We start from the raw sequence: 13,098 nt of genomic DNA on the forward strand, positions 1-13,098 counted from the left end.
TTCTTGTGAAATTTGCTATTTTTTGTTAAATTTATATCCCTTGTATATGTGGTAAAACTGTATTAATGTGAAAAATGAGGCAATCAGACGCCCCTTTAATCAAATTGTTCCTTCAGAACAGTTTTCGTTCTTTTAGATCAGTTTTCCTTGTTAGCTAAATAGATATCCATTTTATTTTTATAACTTGCCTACTTAGAAATACTTTAGTTCCATATGAGGGATATTATTTTGTCAAGTAGTAAGAGAACTAGGTGTGAACTTATTAATCAAAGACCAATAATCGGATCTCCCACCAAAGTTGCCTTTATTAAAATTAATCAAAGTGACAATAAATAATATTATTTTCTTTCTTTAAGACATATGGTTACAGAGTTGCTCACAATTTTCTTTATCAGAACTTCTGTTTTTAGGGTATATTTTTTACAACATTTGATTTTTTAAAATCACTGTTACTATAATTAAAATTTCTTATTCCAGAGTACAATACTTGTGTTTTCCTTCCAGACATTTCCCCCCCAAGATTGATTTAGCTATATTATACTGTAATTCCAGATATATATTTCTGTCTTAGTCATTCCAAAATCTTATCAAACAATTTAAAACTTTTTTCAAGTTAAAATCTTGCTGCCCACACTCTTCAGATAGAACAGTTTTATTTTATTTTCCTACTTACTTGAAAGACCTTTCATTCCTCCACTCTGCCAACTTTCTGAATTCCTTAGGCTAGCTTGTCTATGAAAAGGATTACAGCCCCTTACTAGGCGTAATACAAGTGAGAGCCATACTTATCACATTTCTTACACATTAGTAGTTCTTGTGCCACAGTCTCAATTGCCATAAATAAGCTCTTTATTGGGAAGAAAATTTCAAAAACTTACCCTCCCACAATCAATACAATTGAAGTCTACCTTATGCAAAAATGGGGAGGAGGAAAGTGTATGTCCACCTGCAAAATTTATGTAATGTTTAAAATGCAACATTGTTGCAAAAAGCATAAACTAGTTTGCATGGATGATAGTTGTACTTCACAATATTTAATTCCAAACGTAGAAGTTAATTATTTGCTGTATTGTTGTGAAAAAGAATATGAATAACAATTATTGTTTTTCCTGCAAAGAGGCTTCTCTGCAAATAAACGAAGTAGTCAATATGGTTTCAGGATGGAAACTTACTTCCAAATTTTGGTCCTCAAATTCAAATTTTGACTTCAGATTCGAACTCTAAAGAAAAATACTTGGATATATGTAATACAAAGGGATTGATTAATTTATCTACTGAGCTTCTTTTAACTCTGTCATTCTTTCAAGCCATTTTTTATTTCCACTGATTCCACATCAGTTTGCAGTCATGTATAAATAATTCAATCAAAACTTCATTTACATTTTTCTTTGTATATTTTTTTTTCAATTTTAAGCATATTCGTGGTTACTTCTCCCTATATTCTTTTGTACACCAATTAATGTACTTTTTAAAATCAACCACATCCCCACTGAGTACAAAAAATGGAAAGCTAAATTATGTTTCGGTCACCTAGGAAAATGTAATGTTAATCAGTGTATATTAAAATGGGAACCTTTTTCCTCTAATCCTTGCTTATTTCTAAAGCTATTAAGGAATCTAATATTTGGGATTTCTGGTGCAGATTGATCTGATCAGTTCTTTTGGGACTAAAGGGAACTCACTACTTAATTTTCTACCATTTTTCCCTGCTATCACAGTAAATAGTTAAAAACCAAACAAACTTCTAGGAAGAAGTCAGATGCAAACCACTTCCATGGAGTGCTAAAAAATTAAATAGTCATGCCCATATAGTCATCAGATATCAAGTTTGGCTCAGGGTAATATTTTCTTTGTATTATCCAAATGCTCAGGTGCACTTAGCTTAAAAAATGAATTTCTGCAACTATTTTGGAGACAGTCTTAATAAGAATTTATGTATGCATGTAGATTAATAAATTGAATGCTGGAGCAGAGCAAAATACATTTCTGTATGTTTAAAAGTAATACGGATCAGAAATGAGTGTTAATTATTTTTTTATAATTTTTGTTGATAAATTTTGTACAAAAAGGAGTTTGGAACTAGGCACAGGCTGTTTTAGGCAAGTTCTCTTGTGGCATTCCATCCTAAGAACAAGAATTTTGATAAAATAGAAATCGAACTTTTGCAAGTGCTCAGAGTCCTTCCAATTTTCCAATTCCTGACTCTGGATGCAGCAATCTAAATTAAGAAAATAAATGCTTAGAAATTACATCATGCTAATCTAGATAAAAAGCAGTTTATCATCTGTTATTGTATTTTTATCCTATTCTCGTTAAATTTAGGCTGAGAAATGCAACCAGGTCAAACTAAATGGAGATTTCCTTGTACCTTATTCATTGTACATTGCCCTTGTTGATATATTATTTGGTGCATTCAAGACAACACAACATCTTCTGTTTGCTTCTGGTTGACTCAGTCTTCCATCCTTCAGAAGTGTATAAAATGAGGAGCCAAATTGTCGGGGGCAATATGCTGACTCTGTAAACTGCTTAGAGAGGGCTGTAAAGCACTGCGAGTCTAAGTCCTATTGCTATTCCTGCATGGCTTCATTCTATCATCTTGATCCATGAAAACCATAAGAATACAACCCCCAATAACACTATGAGATTAATTTTATTTTAAACCCAGTCAGTCACAGATTCCTTGACTATCTATTTATAGTAGTGTTGCTGGATAAATAATTTGCATTTTTTCAGTTCAAAATGTATTTTATTTCTACATACGAGTAGCCTAATTTAGTTTCTGTATCACTGCCACCAATGCGTACTTTGGTTTTCTATATAATTTATTGGTTGTCAAAGGTTCACTATTCATGATAATGAAGGGAAATACATGCATTCATTTTAAAATAGGATTAGTAATGTGTGATTCTCAACATATATTTGGATTAAAACTTCCATCATTCCTAAAATTCAGTTAGGGCTGAAAGAGTATCAAAGTAGAAGATCATCTTTATGTACATTCATCATTCAATAAAATTAAACAAAAGAATAACAAAGTTATATTCCACATCTAGCAATAATAAGGTACTGTAACAGTGTGCTTTGCATAAAAATCAGATTTGCAATGATTGTGTCACAAAAAGGCAAAAAACATAATGGGAAAGGAAGAGGGCAGGATTTTCTGCTGGAAGTAAAGTAGCCATAAAAAAATAATGGAAAGACGAAGATACTATGATGCTTTATCACAATTAGTATTAGTGTTAGACACTAAGCTTGTAGACTTCATTTTAAGGCCTGGGTATCCAACATTTTGGCTTATCTGGCTGCATTGATTAAGGAGAAATTGCCGTGGGCCACACATAAAATACATAATATAGTTTTATAGTATAAATGTCAGGGATCTGGAGATTGCCCTATTTTAATCATGAGCCTAGAGCCAAGCTTCAAAAGAATCCAAAATATTTATTAGGAGCAACATGTCGGCATTAACCTATATGAAGCCAACTCTGGCATACATAATTTACAGTCACCTGTGACACTTCCCCTCCCCCCCGGGGGTGTTTCATAAATCAGATTTTCCAATGAAGCATGTTCACAGGCTGGGTGTCATCAATCACGTTCTCCAATGAAGGATTTTTGCGGGCAGAAGATCCAGTAGCTTAGCTAAAATCTTTGTAATATAAGTGTGGAATGTACTTCTGGTTTTAAACTGTCATACTGGTCCTTCAATTCCCCTCCTTGTTTATGGCAATTCGAAAACAGGCATAGGAATGTTTTACGAGTTGACAATAAAATCACATAATGTTAAAAGTTTACAATCCTCTGGGGTCCCATTAATAGCTACCCAGGGAAGCTCACAGGCCAAGGGTTGGACACACTGCTTTAAGGTTTCCAAATATTGTTAAGATCCAAAGTGCATTTGATCTCATACGGCATGAAAAAGGTCAGCAGATGAAGTTTTAGTTAAATATTAGAAAAAATATTGTGTATTAGCATCAATTTAAGTTGGAGTGAAAAGGGACTTCCTCTCATTATTAGCCTTTTTAGATATCCCATATAGGGTGGTTTTAGAGTTTGCTAACCATAAAATTCTATGTATAGTCCTTAAAGCAAATTCTTACCCTTCATTGCCATCCTTTATTCCGAGGCTATGCTTCATAGGAATTGTATACAAAAATTTCATTTAGAAAGCATCATTTTAAGAAAATCAGGTCTGTTCCAGGCATTCAGATGCTCACTGGTTTTTTTTTCTTCTTCAATAAGTTCATCAGACTCAATCTCTCCATTCTGTGAGAATCAGCTCATATTTTGATAGCACATGTTAAAACTTGGATATATTCATGTTGAGCAGGCTTGCTTATACAAATGAATAAAAAAAGGCTCATAGTGTGCATTTATAGCTGACCCAGGAACAGATGGATAAATGGTTACTTTATATTGTGCTAGTTAAACAGATGTATGGCAAATAAAAATGACAGCCCAAACAAGATAATAATTGACTTTTTCAACTGCATTCTCAACTTTACCAGTAGTACAAACACTTTCAGTACTTAAGTATAATGCTCCACCTCCTCACATTTGCTGGAATTATTTTGTACATTTGTTTAGCTTGGCCTTAAGTTTATTTGGAACGATACCAATGACAGAATGAACATGCATTTCAAAGAGAAGAGAGATGGCAGCTTTTCACTGCTTTCCCGTTAATCTTAGTGATATTGATTGAGGTACATACCTGCAAATGATTATTCTTGAATCCCTTTGATTGCACAGAATAAGTTATTTGATGCCTTCCTAGATCTAAAGTCATGCATTTTGTGAATAAGGGAAGGAGCACTTCAATCTATTGAAATGTAGTCATTTGATTGATGTTCAAATATTTGCACTCTTAGAATGATGAGCTTTTTCATGGTATATGAGAGAAAGGCAAGTGGAAATATTAGCAACAGAAGAGAGAAATTTTATTTCTCTGTAGAGCTTCTGCAGAGTGAATTACAAAGCAATAGGGGACCATGACTTTTAGTTGCTTGTTAACAATACAGAGGAGGAAGCTTATAATTGTCCCCCCAAACAACCATTTTCTTTCAGACTTTCTGCTTTATGATTCCTTTATCATTCATTATTTAATAATTAATTATGATTCTTTTAATAGATAAGCATATTCAGTTAAGGTTTCATGTACACATCTATCCAGATTGATTGCCATGGATTTAATGTATAATCAACTAAAGCATTAGTAGATATATTGTTGGCATATGTTTCAGAACATTTCTTGTCAATAATACTGTTGATTATAATTTATGACCATTTTCCAGAAAACCTCCTAATGCGTCAAGCTGCTCTTTTCTTCCTTAAAGTATCAGAAAAGTGTGTGTGTGTGTGTGTGTGTGTGTGTGTGTGTGTGTATGTGTGTATGCCATCAAATGGATATTTTTCAATTATTTCTTGATTTTTGCAAGAGGTTATTTTAATAATCTGGAATCAGATATGATTACTTTTGAATCATCCATGTATTAACATCAGATTAACCATTCTGTTGTTAATTTTAATTTTAACGATTAAATTCTGGGGAATCAGCTATGAGGCCACTGTGTTTCATGATGAAGTATATTATATGGTTCTAGGCATACCATCATTAAATGACCAATATAGTTATCTTTCCTATATTTTGCCATCCAAATTACATGTACAGGTGCCTTGGCAGGATTAAAAAATGTTCATACACAGAAACATGTGTATTTGAACACAAATCTTAAATTTGATTTAAAAGGAAGTCATGACTCAGAATTTTAAAAAAAGGCTGCTTTTTCAAAGAAGCAAAAAATACTAATGAGAACTTGTCTGAACTAACCTAGAAAAATATCATGCAGGATAGTATAATGTTAGCAAAGTATCTAGTTCTTTTATTATTTGTCCATAGTGGTAAAGCTCCCCTGCCATCTTTAATTTCTAAGTTGCACTTAGTGGTGCTTCCTACCTTCCCGTATTTGAATCCATTCATCCATATTTTTGGGATCAAAATAATTTTCACAGCTGCATTCTATCATATCTCAACATTAATTAATTTATTATATGCCAGAAGATCAGCGTTAACTCTTAGCAACCAAATATAGTTTCTCCATAGATAAATTTTCTCCATGACTATAACTCTCAAATTTGTTCCTTCAGGTTTTCCAGTGATGAATTATATCACTGCTGTGTCTATCCAAATTTCTTTTTCACCATTCCCATCTTTATGTCATTTTCCAGAAAATAGTTCTTTGCATAATATGTTCAAAATAGAATACTTTGAGCCTAGTTATTTACAACTTGAGTGAGAACTGTAATTTATTTGATGATCCACTTGTTTGTTTATGTGGCTGATGTCAACATTGGACATAAGATTCTTAATAGGTCACATCTGTCAGTTTAGTTCTTTGAATTACTGCCAATATGTTATAATCATATTCAGAAATGTGGATACTTGCCTCATATGTAGGCTATACATATATTATTCATAAGCTATTAGTATTTCCAAATACTAATTGTATCAAACTCAAGAAGCTTAGTTCAAGATTAGACATGGGGCTGTTGATAAATAAATGGGGGGAATAAGATAAACCAGGTCCAGGTCTAGATTTGTATTTGTATCTATGCATTATGAAAATTGACTTGCTACTTATCTTATCCCAGAATTATTTTGTTTCTATTTTAACCAATTGGTTATCCCTACTTAGCTTCTGAGATTAGCTAAATTAGCCAAAATAATTATATATAGCTATGATTATGGCTGATATTTAATAATTTTCCTTTCTAACAAATTAAAGTTTAACATGGAAAAATGTTTATTTATTTATTTTTATTTTATTTATTTGTTTGTCAAGCATGTGCAAGATAACAAGTATAAATATGAACATAAACAAGAACAAGGAGTAAATAGAGATAAATAGGGACATTAAGATATGGATGATAGGCACTTTGGTGCACTTATGCATGCCCTCTTTAAGAACCTCTTAGGAATGGGGTAAGGTCCATGGTAGACAGTTTGAGGCTGAAGCTCTAAGGGGTTGAGGCTGTAACAATGCAGTCAGGTAGGGTGTTCCAGGCATTGAACACTCTGTTGCAGAAGTCGTATTTTCTGCAATTGACTTTGGAGCATGCTGACTGGGAACTGTAGCTTAGAATGTAGAGAAATGTGTAAATAGAAGAATAATTGTCCCACCAAATTTAGGGCCAGTGAAATTTCTCGAAATTTCTTTGGGAGGAGACTAAATTATCTCACAATTTCTAAAGAAAAAAAATCTCCTTCACTGCTTCTCTAGCCATTTTTGAAACATAAATATATTGGATCAGCAAATATTAGATATAGTGAACATTTCTATTGAAGTTCATGGAAGGCTAAAATTACTTTTTTTTTTTTTTGCTAAGGTCCTTGTATTCCATATCAGTATTGTGCTTGATTTTGACAAATAGCTTGATAAAGATTATAATTTATCTCCTTGCATCTTTGCTACCTTGCAGAAAATTAAACAAGGATCTTTTTAAATCATCAGCTAACATCCTGGTATTCTTAACTGATTCAGAATTATAGCTTTTAGCAACTTCTTCTCTCTTTGAAATCATATCCTAATTATATGGAATATAAGAGAAAAAATAACTTCGATGGTGGTGAAGCATATATATATATTTATTTTTATTTATTTATTTTATTTATTTGTCAATTGTTTACAAGATAATAAGTATAAGTGTATACATAGTTATGAATACATGAAATGGGTACATATAAGAAAAATAAAATAAAAATAAAAGAAACAATAGGACCGGGATGGTAGGCACGTTGGTGCGCTTATGCACGCCCCCTACAGACCTCTTCTTAAGTTTTCGTGGGTACTTACATGTATGTTATTCATCTTTGTTCAGGTATTTTCCCACGTCATTATAGTTGTGCTTTTAAAGTTGTAGCAACGTTTCGGCAGAATCTCATCTGCCATCATCAGGCTTCTGTATTGTGCTCATCTGTGAATCAGCAACTGTGAGTCAACAACTGTAAAAGTCTGACTCACAGATGAACACAATACAGAAGCCTGATGATGGCAGATGAGATTCTGCCGAAACATTGCTACAACTTTAAAAGCACAACTATAATGACGTAGGAAAATACCTGCACAAAGCTGAATAACATATAGAAAGATAGATAGATAGATAGATAGATAGATAGATAGATAGATAGAGATAGATAGATAGATAGATAGATAGATAAATAGATAGATAGATAGATAGATAGATATAGACATACATACATACATACATACATATACATATATATTCATAGGTTTTCACAGGTACAGATATGTAGGTTTAGGTGTGTTTGGGTCTTTTCCTGTGTAAGATTAAGACTATCTTGGTGACGTTTTGGCAAGGTCCCACTCGCCATCCTCAGGCTGGTACTTTCGGCTTTGTGCCAATTCAAGCAGTTATCAAGCTACTATCTCTCTATAAATACTGGTGGTGGGGGGACTGATGTGCAGGGCTGGTTGGCTGTGCTGCTGTCTCTTGATTGGTTGATGGAGTTGATGTTGGTATAATGGGCTGTGTGATGGCCTTGTGAGTTTTGTTCTGGAGATATCCTGGATCTTGTGTGTTAATCTCCTGGGTCGTTTGTGTTTTGATCTCTTTTCCATTAGCCTCCTGTGTTGTAACAGCTTGGGTAATGGATTGTGTGGTGACCTTGTGAGATTTATTGCTGTGGTATCCTTGGGCTTGTGCTGTGATTTCCTGAGTCGTTTGCTGTGTTGCAACTTCTTGAGTTCTTGTGATATAATTTCCTGAGTTTTCTGATGTGATATCCTGAGTGGGTGGCTGTGAGGTAGCATTCTGGGTTTTGGTCTTGCTTCGAGTTTGGGGTCTGGGACTGTGTTCTTGGCGTATGTCAGCCTGTTCGGTTTTGGGGTCAGGGTGTGTGACAGCTGGTGAAGCAGCCATGATCTGGTATCTGGATGGTGGATGTCCTTCATTTATAGGATGGGTTTGGGCCTGGGTCTGATGAAGGGGATTGGCGGTGGTGTCCCGTGTTGTTTTGGGTCTGGTGTTGGTTTTTATGGCTGGGACTGATTTGTTGGTGAGGGCTAGTTTCCAGATGTCTGGTAGGCAGGAGGTATCATCCCATTTGTTCATGTAGTTTAAGACCCACCAGATGTAAATGCTTGGGATCCAGAAAATGAGGACGATGTCAAGAAGCTTGCTGAGTTTAAATAGAACAATCAACGAGCTCTTTGTATAATTGGACTAACACTGAGTGACCAGCAGCTAGTCCATATTCATGGAGAAGAGTCTGCTGCTAGGTGTTGGGAGAATTTGAAGAGGATTTATGTTCGTGACACATACATCTTACACGTAAACTGTTTAGAGCACGTTTTCTGAAAGGTGGGGATATGTTAGCTCATTTGAACTTCACGAAAATAACTTTTCAAGAGCTACATGAAAAGGAACTGATATTTTCAGAGCTGCATCATTCTTTCCTCATTGGACGAAATTTATGATGATTATGTATCTTCACTGGAAGTCCTGCCCAGAGATAAACTGACATTGACTGACATAACTGGAAGGTTGTTAGAAGAGGCAAGAAGATGGCTGGATAGGGACCAACTGAGAAAGGAACAACCCAAGAAGAGGATTTCTGTTCAACTGCCTATACTGTTAGGAAATGTTTTTCTTGTGAGGCTAGAGGGAAAACGACAGAATACTGGTAATCACCAGAAGGCTAAAAAGAATGTAAGTTTAGCTATGTCTAGCAATTCAACTGTAAACCATGATTTGTGGGTTGTTGATAGTGGAACATCACAGTGCATTACTAGAAATAGAGAGAGGTTTGTAATGATGTCCAGAAGTAAGCAACATGTATCATTAGCAAATGGATGGAAGATGAAAGTGTCTGGTGAAGGTACTGCATATTGTTCATGTGTAAATGAGCATTTATCTATGTTATATGTACCTAAACTGAAATTGTATTCATAACTATGGTTTTACTTATACCTATTATCTTGTAAGCAATTGACATACCAAATAAAATAAAATAAATAAAATAAATAAACCTGTAGTGGAAATTTTGAGTAGTTCAGAGAACCAGCAAATACCACCTCTTACAGTATCCTTTCCCAGCCACACCCACCAAGCCACGGCCACAGAACCAGTAGTAAAAAAAACTGAATCCCACCACTGCTGTAAGCATTTTCACCATTAAATATACCAATTTCATTAACAGACATATTTTTGCATATAATTTCCTTATTTGTGTTTTATATTAGTTTCCCTAACATGGTGTTTTAATGAAAATTCTATTGCTTTTCTATGAGATTTTTAAAATGTACACTTACTGCAAACATTTTCACCATTTTATATATATTAATTTCATTAGCAGACATATTTTTACACATATTTTCCTTATTTGTTTGTTTTATATTAGTTTCCCTAACATGTTGCTTTAATGAAAGTGCTACTGCTCTTCTATGAGACTTTTATAATATATAAAGCATTTTCGCCATTATGTATACTAATTTCATTAACCGACATATTTTTACACATATTTTCCTTATTTGTGTTTTTTTTATTAGTTTCCCTAACATGTTGTTTTAATGAAAATTGTGCTTGAAAAAATGCATCACAGAAGCCAGAAAAATGTAGATAATGAGATATAATTGCAACTGAGTTTTATATATAGGCTTGAGAAGTGTAAATGAGACAAGTTCTCATTAAAAAGCAAGTCGGTTTATTTCTGTCCTTAAATAATATATCCTACTATCTGGAAAAACTTAATTAGGGAAAAATTAAGCAAATTCCTTCCATTAGCAGGAGAAGTGGGAGAAATAACATTTTCATTTAAAACACACACAAAATGTCTCTTTCGCTTGCCTCTCCTTCTCTTTTCTTTCAGATGCCTACTCTTTTATTTTTAACCAGACTAAACAATATAGAATTTATAGCTGGGATTGCCATATTTTGAATCTGACCACTATAAATTCCATGTCAGATTTATTGCTACTAAAGTGATGTCTTCAATGAAAACTGATAAAGTGTATCTCTTTAAATAATTGTTTTTTAGAAATAAATGAAGGGGTTCCTTAATAGGATCACTGATTTTGTTTGGAATAGTCATGTCATTCTCATCAAGAAATGTTCTTGAGTTGGTTTGCACAGTATTGAAAACATTATAAAATGAACAAAAATAGTAGACAAGGCCAAAAGTTGTGGGTAATTTGTTCTACCACCACCCCCATTACGCTTCCATTGCTATGTCACAGTAACTGGTCATTTACACATATCCTATTAAGACACATACAGATTAAATATTCATACAATTTTATGTCCACATGGCTTATGCTAAAACTGAATAAAGGAGATGAGCAATAGAAATGAGGAAGGAAGGATGGAAGGAAGGAAGGGAGAAGGAAGGAAGGAGAAAAAAGAAAAAAGAAGGAAGGAAGGAAAGATATAGAAGGAAAGAAAGAAAAGAGAAAAGAAAAGAAAAAGAAAAGAAAAGAAAAGAAAAGAAAAGAAAAGAAAAGAAAAGAAAGTTTGGTTTATTGAAGAAATTGGGAAAGCAAAAATTAAGTCTATTTACATTGGTTTAAGGTCACCCAAAATGCAAAGTAAACTGTTGATACTACTTAGCCTGGTAACAAAATGTTCAGAAACCAACCCATAAGCTCAGAGAATGAACCTTCACCCTTAAATGATTTGATTGCTAACCTGCTAAATCTATAAAATATTAAAATTCAGAATATAAATTTTTAAATATAAAGACATAGCTGAAACAGAATATAAATGCAAGAGCTGAAGGTTTAAATATTAAAAAATATTGTACAAGATGCTAAAATAGAGCCACTTTGTTATGTTGGTGAAGCTGCTGACCTGGAAACCAGAAGCCTATGAGTGTTCTGACCAAGACTTCCTGAGACAATAACAATCACATGCTGTTCCCAAACCCTTTTGTTTTATTTCAAAGGCAGTGAGTTATATGCATTCACAGCCCATAATGAGTCCCAAAAAAATTTATGAATAGTCCAACAGAAGTCTGCCACAGTCTTTTGGGATAAGGCTGATAAGCACCCACCTTATCTCCCTTGAAAGCCTGCCAATGTCTAAATGGCCAATTACCTGTACAAGGCCATCGGAGCACAAAGGCAACACAGAGTTTCAGAATTTAAACCAACCACAATGAACAAAATTGCTTCCTGCAAAGGCTCATGTCCCTTTGCTCCTCCTTTATGTCTTATGGGAGGGGCCAATCACCTCCAAGCCTTATTCCCGAGTCACCCCTTTTGTCTTAATTGTTCTTGCCTTCTGGCAGCTCTGTGCAAGCGCACACTGGGAACCGGTTCCCCCTGTTCCTCTGCCTTGCTGGTGTCAGATACTGGAGGCTCTGAAATCCGCACATAACTCTCAGATGACCCTGGCCCCATCTCTGTGTTGGATGCAGACCCCTCATCTGAGCTCTCCCCAGACTCCAGAACTGGCTCATGTTCCTCCCCACTGTCTGACTCTGCTGCCAGCTCCCCAGGCTGCTGGCAGACCACAACAATGAGTTCAGAGTCTACTACATACTGTTTAAGATGTTTTTTGGTATGGCACCCCAAATAATTGATAACATTTTCTAGATATATACTATACAGCTATATTTTCAAATGGAGATAATATATGCTGTCATTGGCTCCCTGTAAAGTTCTTGGTGCTCTCTGAGTTTGATTATTTGCATGCAGAGATTTCATTACCCAACTATACATAATCATCAGTGGCAATGAGTGTAGGTTTGAAGTTGGATTTTGTCAGGTCATGATTTTTCAATTCGAAACAAATGGTATGATTAGAGAACAAGAGGAAACAATTTTATGCTACCATGTTGGATGAAATCATTATTGTATAGTTGAGTTTAGGTGATTGACAACTGCATTAATCACAGAAATAGTATTATTGGATATTAATTGGAATGTTTATTAGAAATTGCTATCTAAGAAAGCTTATTAAAATCAAGGTTACCTGGAAATAAGCATTACAAACAAGGACAGGCTACTGAAGTCCTGATTTCTACTTCACTTAATTTTTGCCCACAATTAACATTTAATTGTGACTTATTTAATTACATGC

This window comes from Pseudonaja textilis, chromosome 4, assembly GCF_049901715.1.
Source record: "Pseudonaja textilis isolate UNSWEBS1 chromosome 4, rPseTex1.2, whole genome shotgun sequence".
Taxonomy (NCBI): domain Eukaryota; kingdom Metazoa; phylum Chordata; class Lepidosauria; order Squamata; family Elapidae; genus Pseudonaja; species Pseudonaja textilis.